Raw genomic sequence first — 16,324 nt, 5'->3', positions numbered from 1 at the left:
CTAGCATATCAAACAAAAGCACTTGTACTATTAACACTAATTGGGGCTCTTTGAATTCTAACATCCACCTTGGGATTGTGGGATCTTACCGGGGTTACTCTGAGACAAGCCTAAAGTGTGAGTGCAAGTCTATAGGCCACCAGAGGATAATTGACAAGCTCCTGCAGTGAGGACTTGTCAAATTTAATGAGCACTGATGAATCATGTGTGATATGTGGAGGGATCAGGGATAAACGAAAAGTAAATCTGTAAAGGGGAGGCCCACAGTCTTCCCTGAGGTATCAGGTAAGGGATTCTGCTGCATGCTGGGTATTAGAAGAGCTGTGTGAGAATTTTGGGAGGTGAGGGGGTGGTGGTCTTAAGGAATCTTGGGAGATGTTGACCATTGCTGGCAGTAAAAAGGGAGTAATCCCACAATTATGCAAATGAGGCTGACTTTGATGCAAAATGCCCCAGACTAGTCAATAATGTTCATGGCTCGTGAAAGGGCAATACTCCCTAGGAGAAATAACGCACGTTAGCTGAGTGGATGAAGAAAGAGTAAGAGAGAGCGAGAGAGATGTGGATTAGAGCAAGGAAACAAGTAGGGTTGCACAGACTCTTAATGAGAGTCGTAGGCGACTCCTCCAGCACAATACATTATCATATTTCCACGTAATTAGTTTGTTTTTCCACATGAAATGAAAAAGCGGGTCGACAGTGCATCCAGTGCTAGAGGGTTAAGACGGGGTAGCCACCCTGCATCCACCTCTTCCCTTTGAGATGAACTCTCACCCCACCAAATCACAACAACAACCCCCAATCTCCATTATCTGGCAAATGACATGTTCATATTTGGATAAATGTAAATGATGTACAGTGAGATTAAGTTTTCTCAATTATGAATCTCATGAATAGTGTATGCAGGCCAATCAGTATGGGTGAGGGGCATTTTGAGAAGGTGAGAGTATATGTTAAAAAGAGACATGAGCAGATGACTGCTGGCACTGTAGCTCTGTATCAAAACCCATGAGATCCCTCAGGGCTCTAGTTTGGGGCCGCTTTATTTTGAAGAAATTCACTCAAACGTTTCAGTTGAACTTAAGCAGAAATTATAGTGTTTACTCTCAGAAATTACATAAAATATTTGCTAAATTGTCTCAAGACACACTGAATATTTTTTCCCTCCAAAAAAACAAAACAAACAAATAATAGTAATAATAATAAAAAAAATAATTAAAAAAAACGATTAAACCTCCTCATATTAGTAGACTTAAAAAAAAGTTTTGTTAAATTTTACTGCACATGGAGTGGGTCATCTTATGGGGGTTGACATGTTAAGATGATCATATGACCAGCTGAATAATACTCACTTCTTGTTAACACCCATGTTACTGGACAATTACGCACATGAAATTAGCCATGGCCGACTGTGAATAGTATATTTCTACAGTGACATCTGTAAAAAGGTTTTATTTAAAAGTATGCATCACATTGCATTCACACTAGATGCCATTTGGACTGATAGAAATTTTGTTTTATTGAATTCACCTTTAAATAATGTGACACCTTGTTATTAGGACACTATTCATCAGTGATAGATTTCATATACATTTACAATAAATCTGGTCACATATGCTGTTTAAAGAAGGGGTTTTTAACAACACTAGTGTGCCAACAACTTCATGTGGAGAGGGTGTTGTTCTTGGTCTTATTTGCGCTCAACTATATGTTGAATTGACAAAAGAGCATAAGTCATGTGTTGTGTTCTGGATAAAGGTCTGACGTGACAGCCATGCACAGATTTACCAGCGGCTATGGTAGCCATGTGTCTCCTCTAGTGAGTGCTGAAGCAGCAGCGCAGTAACTTTGCATTAGAGAGAATGGCTGGAGTAAACTTGGCCACTGTCCTAGTGTCATGCCTCATCGCTTACTGCCTAAAGAGAATGGAAGCTTCAGCCCCTGTTTTTTCTGATCTCGTTCAAATAAATCTTGATGAAACGCATAAAACTTCAACTGGTCTAAAATATAGGCTGTGTGGCCTTGTACTAATTGGATACATAGCCACATTGTAAGAATCTAGATTGAATTGTTGTCATAGAGCAGTAGGTTTGTTTTCACAGATGACATTTACTCATGCAGTACATTGTAGTATGCAAATGAATATTATGGACACAGAATTGCATACAAAATCTACAGTTTATAAAGATAACTAATGCAGTCACAGCCTTGTTTGTGTACTGTGCATCCTCTCTAACTTCCTTTTTGTTGCAGACTTGGTGTCACCAGGGCTGGAGAATCTTGGCGGAGTGGCTTGCACAAACAAGGGCAGCGTGGCGTTGGTCCAGAGCTCTGGCCACATCCCAGTTCAAGCTTAATCACAGTCTCTGGTCAGTACAAGGCCCTTTCCTTTTCACAGCCAGCTGACATTAGAGCGGTCTGGGACAGGGGAGCAGAGCTGGCTGGTGTCCGCGCGGCTCTGCCTCCGTCTCTGGCTACTCACAAAGAGTGGGAGGACCTGCCAAAACCACGAGCACAGATTGCGCGGGAGAGCCAAGCCTGGGTGACCTAGTCGGTATCTTTGTCCAGACGCTGGTTGTCTCAAGGTGTCAAGTGGCTTGTGTATTTGCGTACAATCAGAATGTAAATGCGTCTTAGGTTATGCTGTCCACGTAAAGCAAGGAGGCTGACTCATTCTGATTAAAACAGAGAGGACAATGTTATGCAGACAGCACAAGCAGAATACGTCACATAACAGGGAACACAAGGTCAAAAATGCAAGCTCATCAAAAGCCATTCCTCTCCTGACATTTTCTATTTGTCCCCACTTTTTGGGATAAAATATCTATTTTGGCATAATCAATAGGGTAAGATGAGGGAAGATGCCCCCCTAAAAACAATATGGATTTACTTTTTAAACTGAAACATTTAGATATAAGTGTAGCATGTTCACGGTGATACATTAGCCAATGTGTTATTATAGGAAATATAAACATTTGTTAATTTGGCTGTTATAGCACAAAATGTAAAATATTAAAATAGGTATAAGAAGGCCAGCCTGGATAAATTTTACAGAACATATGAATAACTTTTGATGTAGTTAATATTCATTTCTTTTTTTTTTTTTAAAGCATTCATGTAAAATACTAATTTAACTTAAAATTTTTATTTTGACACTATAAATGAATAACCAAATAACCAATGACAGACAATACAGAATCCCAGTAAAAGAGATTCATTTGAAAGGTACATTATTCTATTACTTATTTACAAGCATACAAACATTTACATGTTTAATAGCTCATATTTTATTTGAAGAAATGTCATAATAGCAACACTATGAATACAAATTTAATGATTTCACTAATTTAACCTATAGGTTTTAATGAAAGTTAAAATGTCTGAAACATACAGTACATCTAATTCATGGAAATATTAATTATCCACCCCATTAATTACAATAAATATTAAATTTAAAAATAATAATGCTAGTAACAGCTTGCCCATGCCACTTGAAGTCTTCTCTGCCAATTTGGGTGGTGGTGGGGATTAATTTTACCCCAAGGGTCTAATTTTATTTTTACCTCAATATAAAAACTATAATTTTTACTCCACAAATCTAAAAACATTGCCGTGTCCACAGATCCCTCATTTTTGATATTGAACACAATACAGTGTCATATATTCCGCTTAAGCTCTTTCCTAAATGTAATGATCTGCATTGGACGGTACACTGATAAAACGTAAGTTCTATCATTATTTCGCATGCTATTATAGTTTTACATGTCACAGACATATCACGAAAACCTTTAGTGTTGTTTTAAAACACGTTTAAGATAGTTGACAGTTAGTTACCTGCGCAAAAACACGAGAGACATGAGAATTGCGTACACAGTGGCTGTGCGAGACGGACCTCAACTGATTGTGCCGCGAAAATTACTTAAAGAAAATCCTTTAAAGTTTCTTTATAGCTCCCAGTATCTGCATGAACTATTTTGATATTGATTTATATTACGTCCTGTGATGTAAGAAATGTTTCACTGCGACCCGCGTTATCTTTTCAAAGGACCCCATGTAAACACTTACAAGGTAGCATTGCTTTCATATGCTACAAATAATATGTGAGTAATACACATACAACTCTTATGATTATGATTACGCCTATGAACATTTGGGGTAAGTAAATAAGTAAATAAATAAATAAATAGTCTGATGTGAAGGCCATGTATGCAAATGAGTGAAGAAATGTCAAATTTGCATACATTTTCTTCCTCCCAGCTAACGCTGCCATCTCCTCTGACAGCTCGGGCCATTGTCCAGGCGCCCTGTTTTGAATACGGCCTGTCAGAGAGAGAGTAAGTCTGATGCGAGGTGACAGCAGATGCAGCCCGAATGACTGACTGGCCACTGACATGCACACACACACACACACACACACACCAAGGATGTGCTCTGGGCCTAGCTGAAGTCCTATAAGAAATACAGAATAAAAGCCACTCAATTATGCAAATGTTTCTGTAAATTTAATCAATCACATGTTGACTGTACATCAAAAGTCTACAAGTAACCTGGAGGTCTCATATACAAAGAGGCTTTTGACTGAAGCTAGAACAAGCGGACAAGAGCAATCTTATATGATAGTATGTGCATATATATATGCATTTAATGAAATAAATTAAACTCATAATATGAGTTTTAAAAAATACTGCTTCCATTAAAGCCATGGTTATATGAATACACCTCGATTAAGGTGTTTTGCATTTGGATTCCCTCTGCTGGACTTCATTGGCAATGCAGCAGGATGAATCCTTGCAATTGTGCTTAATTTATTCAGACGTCTCTTATAATCTGACCCTGATTAAATAAACAAGAAAGCTACTCGGTTCACAACTAAGTTCGTTAAAATGCATGAAGTTTTGGCTTTATGGTATTTGTAATTTAAATCTGCTTAAAGTAGGCTAGCATTTCGGAAATGCAAATTTGAAGACAATGATTTGATCTGGACGATTAATATATTCATTTATGTTCCAGGTCCCCACCTTGCATTACGCTATTTAATTTGGATGAAGTCTTGCCTGGAGGTGATGAATTTTATAAGCCAAATACATCAGCGATAATGTCAAATGTCAAATGTCTGGTGGGCTGGTTGCCAGGAAAGAGAAAAATGCAAAAAATACATTTTTATTTTTATTTTAGCTTTCAACACAGACAGCAAAATAATGGCTTTTATTTAATGCAAGCAAATCATATGCCAACATCTATATAATTTATTAGCGATATTGTATAATGTACAATAAATGTACATTAAAACATGGATGTACATTAAAAACCCTGATCATTAAGTAAACCTTATATTAAATATTTTTTGTTACAAATTTAATGTTCATACTTTATTAACCAAAAATAAATAATACTGTTTTTTTTAACAATATTGTATAATGTATATTAATGTATGATTTAAATTTATAAGGTAGATTTTATTATATAAATTATAAGATAAGAAATTATAATATAATAAAAACCTGATCATGAAGTAAACTTAATATTTAATATTTTTATTACAAACAACAACTGAATGAAAGCAAATAAAGATTTTAAAGAAGTTTTTGGTGTAACTTAATAATCATATTTTTTAATTTCTATATATTTCTAAAGAAATGTGGGCATTAATATTAAGTGTTAAAATTAAACTAATTTAAGATTGAAACATTTTAGTTTTACGACAGGAATATTTCAAATCAGAAACCCATTTTTAACATCGTCTAAAAAGTTTTGATTGATTGATTTAAATAAACAATGCATAGTTTTGTTTATGGTTTTTGAAGACGAGGGCATGTCACACAACCTGTCCATGTTGGCATATGACAAATTTGTCTGCTTCTGCCAAATGACAGATTAATTTGTGTCAATATACCATAAAGTTTGACTGGACACACACACACACACACACAAAAGCATTTTCATTTCACAAAGACGCAAGTTTCGTTGTCGGCTTAGCGTGGGGAATTGTATAAATAGGACACATGGATGCACATACACATTTATATTGCTTGCAAATGGACACATGTGCGTAACACCCCATGCAGATGCAAGGCCCTGGATGAGATAAGAAACAGCAGCGAATGTGGCCGGATGGTGTGGGAACGGTTATATTAGCCACAGTTGAAGACCTGGCTATGAGCTGTGCGGACAAGAAACAAATTTTGCTCCTCAAACACAGCGTTCCTCAGCCAGATCCAGACTGTGAGTTCGCTGCCAGCCACTGTTCACAACCAGCCTGGCCACAATCGCTGTGAAAACCCATTCTGTTTGTTGTGTCAATGTGCTGTACCGAAAAAAAAAAAAAGAATAAACAAAAAAAACTTACGAGCCTAAAGTGGGATAGCTAAGGGGGGTTGGGTTGCCCACATGGGACAGGAGCCATCTCAAACTGGACAGGTTCCCCATCATATGGCAGTCTTACACACAGCACATGGTTCTTGCTGAACATGACAGCCACAACAACTCTAAAGCCAAAGACACCACGCTAGTTCTCCGTGCCATTTTGGAACGCGCGGATGGCTTGTCTTCAGTTGATAGCATGCAGTGTCTTGAGTGCCGATCCTTTGTCTGAATGTTTGTTGACATCGAATCTTGAGTGGAGCCAAAGATACAACAAAAAGAACAAAGCTGTTTCTTTCGCAACGTATGATTTATAAATAATATTTTCGCTGCGTGTGGTCACAATTTGAGAGTTAACGGCCCATAGGATAGAAATGTAAAAAATAATTGTTGTATCTTAAAATAAACTCTTTCTCCTAGAAATGAAAAAGAGAAAAAAAGTGTCACGTTGTGGTCCAGAGAAATCCAGTAATGATCTGGCTGCTTTCAAAAATGCCTCAAACTGCTCTTTTGAGCAAAGTCTATAATCAAAGATTCTCTCTGTATATTAAGCTGGAACAGGAGAACGTATTTAACAATGAAAAAAAGATTTGTATTTTAAATAAATGTTCTGTTAAACTTTCTATTTATCAAAAAATTCTTCACGGTTTCCACAAAAACATTAAGGAGCACAAACATTTTCTACATTGATATTAATAAGAAATGTTTCTTGAGCACCATATCAGACTGGAGTAATGGCTGCTAAAAATTCACAGGAATAAATTACATTTTAAAATATATTTAAACAGAAATCATTCATTTAAATTGTAATAATATTTCATGAGAGACTTCTTTCAAAAACATTTAAGAATCTCACTTGGAACAGTAGTGTATATATAAATGTTCTCATCACATTCTCCTCAAGTGATCTGAGCTGTCCACATTCATTTTAAAGCTCTATACTCTTTTGCATTTCTATATATCTTTGTGTCTCTTTGTATTTGTGCTTGTCCTAAGAAATAATAATTCTAAGGCTTATACTGACTAATACTGTGGGAACCTTAAAATAATCTAAATTACTGGCCCTCCAGTGAATCTAAATTGTTGCAATAATCTTAGTATTATCAGGACGCTTGGTATTTAATTACTCTTTATGAATAAATCAATAATTCAGAGGATCTGCTGAAGAAATCAAATCTTCATATACTTCATATGGTAACAAGAAAAACTGATCCTCTTCCACTGTCAAAAAAAAGTATAATATAGTCTATAAATGTAAGATTTTGTTTTTGAGAAGTTTTTAATTAAAAACTTTCAGTTTGCTAAAGTGTGCAGTGTTAGTGCCACTAACTATACTAAATGTAATACAAAAATAATGACTATTATTGAACAGGTTTCCCAATCACTTGGTCGATCAAACAGATAGCCCTACCCCAAACTCATGCTATCGGTCAATGCTGCTGTGTCAACCACAGTCGAGCCACAATATTTACACTTTTCTGAATATGTTGTATTTATGATAGCCTTCTTAGAGTCACCTCTGTATACTAAATAAAGTATTTAATTGAACAAATTGCAGAAAAAATATTTTTTAAGAGAAGAACATTGCCTAAAATCACACATAAAACTAAAATTTCAGCAGCATTTGGCAAGTAGGGAAACAAGAAGAACAAAGCCAGTTGTTCATAAATTTTTTTCTAGGGGCCAAGGGCCAATTTCTAGCTCAAACGCCAAACTTAGAGGCAGGAGGAGGATGATGGGATTGCAGCAGTGGCCAGTTGGAAGCTGCATTCATGTGGAGCTGCAGAACCCTGATAGCGCTCCAGGCAGCATAGAGTGACCAGGGCCAAAAAACGCTGGCCTTCCACTGACACAAAACTTTAAAGGTGACAACATGTTCTTACGATTTAAAAAAAGCAAGATTAGGCTGATTCTGATGGCGGGTTGTACTGTCTAAACACCTGAACCTGAATCCTTTTTCTATCTGCCTATCCAGACGCTGCACCATTCCGCACCAGATTGCCAGGCCCCCTCTCTCCGCCACACATCAGTACCCAGCCTGCTGCCTGCTCCCTGAAGGATGGACCAACACCTGCTGTTGGCAGGCACTGCCTCCCCTTTCCTCGTTTCCCCGTGCACTGTCTTCATGAGCTCCAGCGCTTCAGGGTGAGATACCATGGGGGAAGAAGAGGCTTTTGGGAAGAAGGAGAGGTTCATTGAGACCCTGCTTGCTTCGTTCAGTTGAACCGGACCAAGGTTCTTCCTCTTCATTGCCCGAAGCCTCTAGTGTTCTGTCCATATGGTTGTCGCATCTTTTCTTTTCTGATTTTTTTGGTCTTGGTGGAATTACTGGATGGTTGACCTGACATGCATTTAGGATGAAGGGGTGAAACTAACCAGAAAAAAAGAACGAAGGAATAAATATAGCATGTGGTGAATACGCAGTCATGCGCAAGAGTCAATGAGCCTCCATCTTCATTGACTAATGGGTCATATTATGGTGCAATAATCCTGCTTCACTTTAATTCATGGATATGGTTGTGTACTCAAGAGTTCATCAGTTAGTTAAACAAAACTACTCATCAAACCGGAAAGATCTGTGATAATTTTCCTCATTCTCATGTTGTTCCAAACCTGTATGACTTTCTTTTTTATGGAACATTCAAGATGCACAAAATTTGAAATTGCACATATTTAAAAAAAAAACATAATAACTAATATAATAAAACAACTGCAATTAATATATTATATTACATATCATTTGTATAAACTGCTACGATTTTTTTGGGCCCCATTCACTTTCATTGTATAAAAAAAAGAGCAGCACCAACATTCTGTTATACTTATCCTTTTGTTTTCCACAGAAGAATGTCTGTAAAGTAAGAAATGAAATGAGGGTGAGCAAAGGATAAGCTAATTTCTACATTTATAAAAAAATTTATTAAAATAATAATAAGAAAATAAATCAACAAAAATTTTATAAAACAAATTAAATACAAACAAATAATTAAAATCATACAAAAATGTAAAGTAAAAAAAAAAAAAAAAAACAAAATTATAGAAAAAAAATAAGAAAATAAGATTTTTCATTAATGCATTTTGAATTTTGGCTGTCTTCAATAATTAAAATCATACAAAAATGTAAAGTAAAAAAACAAAAAACGGCCACAATTATAGTAAATAAATAAGAAAATAAGATTTTTCATTAATGCATCTTGAATTATTCATGTGCATACTGCTTCAACATATTAAATTTAAATGTGAGCTAGAATAAACATGTATATATAGATATTCTATGTCTACGTCCAGTCTGAATATCAAAATATTTGGGGGTGCAGTGACAAGATGGAGTTTCAGCAGCCAATTGGCTCTGAAAGGCAGTGTAAAGACAGGACATGAAACCTAATGAGATTTATGAGACCAAACACAAATTTGAAAGTCCAGAGTTGTTGCCAATATAATTTAGTTTTTCCTCCTGAGGCAATAGCTCAGAAAAGCCATTGAGCTCTTGCTAAAAGCATCTGCTGGCCTATGCTAATTTCAGGCCTGAATTTTTGAAGCCCAGTGTGGAAGAGTCCTTTGGCTATATTTCATGCACGCATCTAGGTTAAAGGACAAGGGGAGGTTGAAATGACCGAGTGGACACAAAGGCCAATAGTGGCCCTGATCTTTAAACCCCACACAGGGGAAACTAGGTCATTAGATGGAGGAGCAAAATCTAGTCAGTGTTTTAGCGTTCATGTTCATAGTTCACATACAACCTAAAGAGAAAAAATTTGAGTCTTTACAAAAACATATAATCAATTAAGAACATGTACTAATGAAGTTAAATAATGAAGTTTCTGCTGACAGCTCTCCTTAATCATGTCATTTAACCACTTATTACCCAGCATCTGTCTGAACGCAGTATAGAACAGCAGGAAAATTAGAACGAGAATATCTGACATCAACCATTGCTGCTTCGGCTTGGCAAAATGCAAATCTGCTTATTGACAAATCAGGCTTATATTAAGCTGTACTGCAAAAGGTCCTCCCTACTATGCTAATATTAAAAAAAAAAGTACAATTTACAAAAATTACATTCACTGTCAGTTAGCTTACTTTTATCATAATATCACAATTAGGTGAATAAAGTGGTGAATTTTAGATAATTTTCCACAATGCACTTCTAAAATGAAAAAAGCCCCTTTTAAAGACATATTTCAGTAATTTTCCTTAATTTTAACCTTAATGCATTCCCTGGTTATACTTGTGAAATGTATCAACACAATTGAGGAAAAAAAGTCTTCATTTTGATATGTAACACATTTTTTTATAAAAATCATAATAAATAAAGTTTAAATACTTGAGCATGACCACAGAATTTTTTTTCTGAGAACTTCCTCAAATTACAACAAGCACATCAATTCCTAAAAATAAAGAGTTCAATAGGTACTGGATTGCAGGAATGACCCAAATACAATCACAGTTTCGCTTCGTGACTATGTTGAGCTATGTGAGCAGAGGGAGCGGTTTAGATGCATAATTGAACATTTAAAGAGGACAAGCTTGGGGTGATTACGCTAATTAAGAGCAGTAACTAATGAAGCCATCCCTCCTGCGACAGAGTCACAGTCCCTCGTACCATTCCTCACCATTAATCTTCCATAATCACCCATGTCGTGCGTTAGGGACAATCAGCCACGCAGGAAAGCATTATGTGACAGCCAGCCAATGGGAGGAACATTTGAGTCCTCACAATGGCTTGTAATATTGTCCAACTGGACTAAAATGATGAAATAAAATAGCTTTTAAGAGTATTGCTCACACCAGGCATACTAATTTAGCAACGTACTGTACCGCTCACTGCCAAATAAACTGGTACACACTGTCTCTTTCCAAAGTGATTTGAACTGTTTCACTGCAGGGCATTCTGGGCATGGACCACCACTCCTAAACAAACCTCAGTGGCTGCCATCCAGCTTCTGCTACTTTTTTTCCCCACAGTTCGAAACATATAAATGACAAAGCCAACAGTGTTTTACATAATAATGCACAGCGATTGGACAACAGCCTTACATTTTTTTCAACTTGACTATGCAAAAAATTTTCACGTTGTGCACATGAATACAAGTATGGAAGTACAATTATAGTCAGAGACATGTGAAAAATAGGAAACAGATCATTGGTATAAAAATCAATGAAAGAAATCAGTTCAGTAAGAAAGGTCACTGAACCCACCTGAAAAACAGGGTTATTTTTAGATTGATTTGAGCTAAAGAAGAAAATAAATAATACATCAGGGCCCGTATTCACAAAACATTTTATCTTACCACTAAGAGTTCTCCTAAATAGCAGTAAAAGTTTTTAGCTAAGAGTTTTCTCTTAAAACCTATTCACAAAGCTGCTGAGACAAACTTTTACTAAGGAATATAGAGAAGTCTTAAGCTAATAGAAAGGGCTGGGTTGACCTCATTGCTATGGATGATGTCAGCATGCTTACTAACTATGCACACAGTGATTGGCCGATAGTCTCTGTCAGAGATTTATTCATGGAAATATTTTAGAGTAAAGATAAAGGTTTAAAAATAAAAATGTTGCCACATTCAAATAAAGATTTAAAAATGCAGGCTAAGTGTCACTAATTAAATAGTATGTGTTCAGCTAATTGCCAGCCTCTTACGTGTATGCTTCTCATAATTATTGAATATGCATATAAACAGCCTTTTAATAAACAGAGTAGAATAATCATGGCTGATAGTAAGACATGCAAACGTAAAAGAAAACCAAACTGGACACAAGCACAGCTGTAACTTCTGGCCCAACTAGTTAATGAAAACAAGGACATAATCAAAGGAAAATTTGGAGTTGGGATAACCTTCAAAACCGAAGGTGATACCTTTATAAAAGCTCATTATCGTCAAATATTTCTAAAATGTTTACGTTCCGAGGCAGATTGCCGGCAACAGCCATTTTAGGAATAGTTTGTGGTTTGGTCTTAGTGACTTAGGAGTCCTCTTCACTACTCCTAACATTTCACAGATTTAGCGCTAAAATACTTTGTGAAATACTTTTAGATCAAAAATTTAGGAGTCCTAAATTTAGGACCATTATTTTAAAGATTTTCTCCTAAATCGGCGAGTTACAAGCTACTTTTAGCCTTAAGATGTTTTGTGAATACGGGCCCAGGGGTTGTTTGTTTTCTTCTAAAAGAGATGAAAAGTAAGCAGATCTAGCAGTTTTTAGAGCTTTTCTGTATGTAGAAGTGCTTTCCCTCCATGCAATATGAAATGCCTCTAGTTTTGTTTTCTTCCAGCTGCGCTCCATTTTCCGGGCTGCTCTCTTTAGGGTGCGAGTGTGCTTGTTATACCACGGTGTCGGACAGTTTTCCTTAATCTTCTTTAAGCGGAAAGGAGCAACCGTATCTAAATTGCTAGAAAAGAGAGAGTCAATAGTTTCTGTTACACCATCAATTTTTTCTGAGCTATTGGATATGCTGAGGAATTGAGACAAATCGGGAAGATTATTTACAAAGCAGTCTTTTGTTGTAGAAGTGATGGTTCTACCATATTTGTAACAAGGAGTTGAATTTGCAGCTTTAGCTATATGGAGTATACACAAAACTAGATAATAATCGGAGATATCATTGCTCTGCTGCAGAATTTCAATGCCAATGACATCAATTCTATGTGATAGTATTAAATCTAAAGAATGATTATGACAATGAGTAGGTCCTGACACGTGTTGTCTAACCCCAATAGAGTTTAGAATGTCTATACATGCTGATCCCAATGCGTCTTTTGCATTATCTACATGGATATTAAAATTGCCAACAATTAAGACTTTATCTGCAGCCAGCACTAGCTCAGATAGAAAATCAACAAATTCTTTGATAAAGTCTGTATGGTGCCCTGTATACAGTAGCCAGTAAATATAGTTTTTCCTTCAGTCTCATATTATTTCTGTTATTAGTTTTGTATTTTTCCTTTGTATCTCATGTCCCTTTAGGGGCTCAGTAGAAACCATTCAGTCATTGTTTAGCAATCTTGCAAAATTACACCTCCTTTAAATATATACATGGTTATATTCTTTGGCACTTTTATTCATATAACAGTGCAGTATATATAGGAAATGTGGCGATGATGGAGGGGAAGAAATCTCATCCCAGATTCAAACCTGCATCGCCCACATGACCACCAAGGCTCGTCACCGCACATGCACCAACCACTAAGCCACATCTAAGTTAAATATTTACTAACTCATTTGCATTTTCTTTTCAGGCCTTAGGTTTCGCAGGCTGTAGCTCAACACTGATCTTGGACAGCGATGCTACCTATTAACATTTAAACCTAGTGGACGGCTGGATGTAAGAAGAATCACTTTACAGGCCAACGGTGACACACTTTAGGCCTTAACCCCAGTGTCCAAGTCCAGGCCTGTTCCAGCAGTCACCACCTGAGTCTGACACCAGACCTGAAGGCCTGCAGAGAGGTAACAAGGTGCGAGGGCAGCTCTCCAGGCAGACAAAACCAGCCAACTAGACTGAAAACAAATAAAGGCAGGTTTGTTTAGGCGCTAAATATATAAGTTTATAACTCAAACACTGAAGGAACTTGCATAACTCAACACGGACTGCAGGGAACACAAGATGAGAGCTGAAACACACTTCTATCATCAAAGCAGAAAAGTGGTTTGGAAATCTACCATCCTTGGGGTTTGTGAAAGGTGTTATTTCAGAACAGTGGCAGTATCACAAAGTGCAGAGGCTTTTTTAATGCCGTCTCTGGGGGGGACGGCGCTACACCAGGCCAGTGTGACTGTCAGACAGCTCTGCTTGTCTGTTAATCTCCGCTCACTGTGAAAGGGGGGCAAGCGGATGGCGCTGCCAAACACGAGACACACTGCAGATGGCAACACTTCCATATTCTGTTTCTTTTCTGGCCGACTCTCCTTCTCACCCGCTGTTATTCATATGTATGAATGTGCTGTGAAGACGAGCGCCATCGCTTTCCCCATTTCCTGTTTCGCTGTTTTTACCCCCCCTGCAGATTCGTACGTATCGGATAACAATTTCACAATCGGCAAGGTTCGGATACACCACGTTTCCAAAATGTTGAGCGTAAATGTCTCAAAAAGAGCACGATGGAGATGTTACAGCCAGAGAAAAGCATGCCCATGGCACACTAGCTCAAAGTGCTTGTGATGCCCGCATGCTTTTTCTGGGTTTGTGCCGCAGCACTGTGATGGACATCTGCTGGGGCTTGGTGAACATATGTTTCCACAGCACTCCATTTCCAAAATGAAAAACATAATGTCTGTCCAATTAAATATGCAAAAAACAAACACCTTTTTAACTAACTCAAAAGACATTTTGTCATTTTGAAGTTTAATATTTTGATTTTGTGACTCTTCAGGAACTTTTCTGAGACACACTGACAACTTTTAATAGCGTTTCTAACAGGATATTATAAATGTAAGAGAAATTCAACTGAACTTTAAGCCTTTTTAACAGTATTTTGTATTTTATTTTTTGTACTAACATAAATTTTTTTTTTTATATTTGTGAAGTAAAAAGCTTTATGTTTGTAATAAACAAATCCATCAAGACGTTTTAACTTAAAACTGTTGCTTCTGGCCAAAATACCAGTCCATAATAACACTTTCTCCAGTGAGAAAGTCCATTCCCTGTTGTCCTCTCACATCAAAATACACCAACATATTTGTTTTAGAACTGTTTTTGCTTGTAAACGGTGCTTGATCTGTGCATATTTCTCTCCTGATTCAGACAAGATGACTTTTTCACTAGAGAGAAAGTATTTTAGCCAGAAGCAATGGTTTGAAGTTAAAAACATTTTAATTATGTATTTGTTTATTAAAAATACGCTGCTTTTCACTTCACAAGATGTTAATTGATGGACTAAAGTCATGTGGATTACTTGGATTATTGTGATGTTTTTATGAGTTGTTTGGACACTCAGTCTTACGGCACCCATTCACTGCAGAGGATCCATTGGTGAGCAAGAGATGTAATGCTAAATTTCTCCAAATCTGTTCCAATGAAGAAACAAACTTTTTTTCAGAAAATGTTCATTTTTGGGTGAAATATTCTTTTAACTGACAGGTTGTGAAAAGTTTTTATTTTTATTTTTTTCAAATTAACACAAAATTGAAATGTAGCTATCGGTTTTTAAATGCAACCACATTGTATATACAGTAGCTTAAATTTTTATTTCTAATAACTATACTTAACTCATCACCACTATTGCAGTGTATTGTTATGATCCCGACGATGACTAAATGAATTGCATTGTTTGGTCCCAGCCAGTCCAGCATAAAGTCTGTCGTTTGTCCAGTTCACATGGATATGATTAACAGTGGCAGGAGGCATGAAAGCACTGAGCCTTACTGTGGGCTGATCAAATTAATTATGCTAAATAGCAAAAGAGGGAGAAGGCCAAAACTACATTGTTCAATGTGATCGGTTCACAACACACTGACTGCTAAAGCTAAACTTCGCAAGGAATACAATTTTAGTATGCAGTTTTCAGTGTTTTATGTCACAATATGTAAAATCACCTAACAACAATTTGTCACAATATGTACTGTAAAAACATTTGATGCATATGTGACAAGGGACATCAAGTTTAATCTGGAACACTGTAAAAATCTAATTGGTTGACCTTACTTGCAAAAGCATTGCTTTAAAGAGGTCATGATGCGATTTCAAGTTTTCCTTTCTCTTTAATGCATTTTATGGACTACCGTTTCGTGAACCTAGGAGAGGAGGTTATTCTGGCTTTGCTATGACAAACTGGCGCTTCTGAATCAGCTACTGTTTTGTTATTAGTTTAAGTATTTGCTATTGACTGTTCAAATGCAGAGTTTTGCGCATCTTGTGTGTGTGTGTGTGTGTGTGTGAGAGAGAGCGAGAGAGTCTAAGAGTTCTAAGACAGAGATCAGCTGTCTTAACTGTGGCTTGTGTACTGCAAACACATACCAGCTTCAT

The sequence above is a fragment of the Sinocyclocheilus grahami genome, unplaced genomic scaffold (assembly GCF_001515645.1).
Source record: "Sinocyclocheilus grahami isolate Dianchi unplaced genomic scaffold, SAMN03320097.WGS_v1.1 scaffold267.1, whole genome shotgun sequence".
Taxonomy (NCBI): Eukaryota; Metazoa; Chordata; class Actinopteri; order Cypriniformes; family Cyprinidae; genus Sinocyclocheilus; species Sinocyclocheilus grahami.
The sequence above is the reverse complement of the archived record's forward strand: the minus strand, read 5'-3'. Positions refer to the sequence as shown.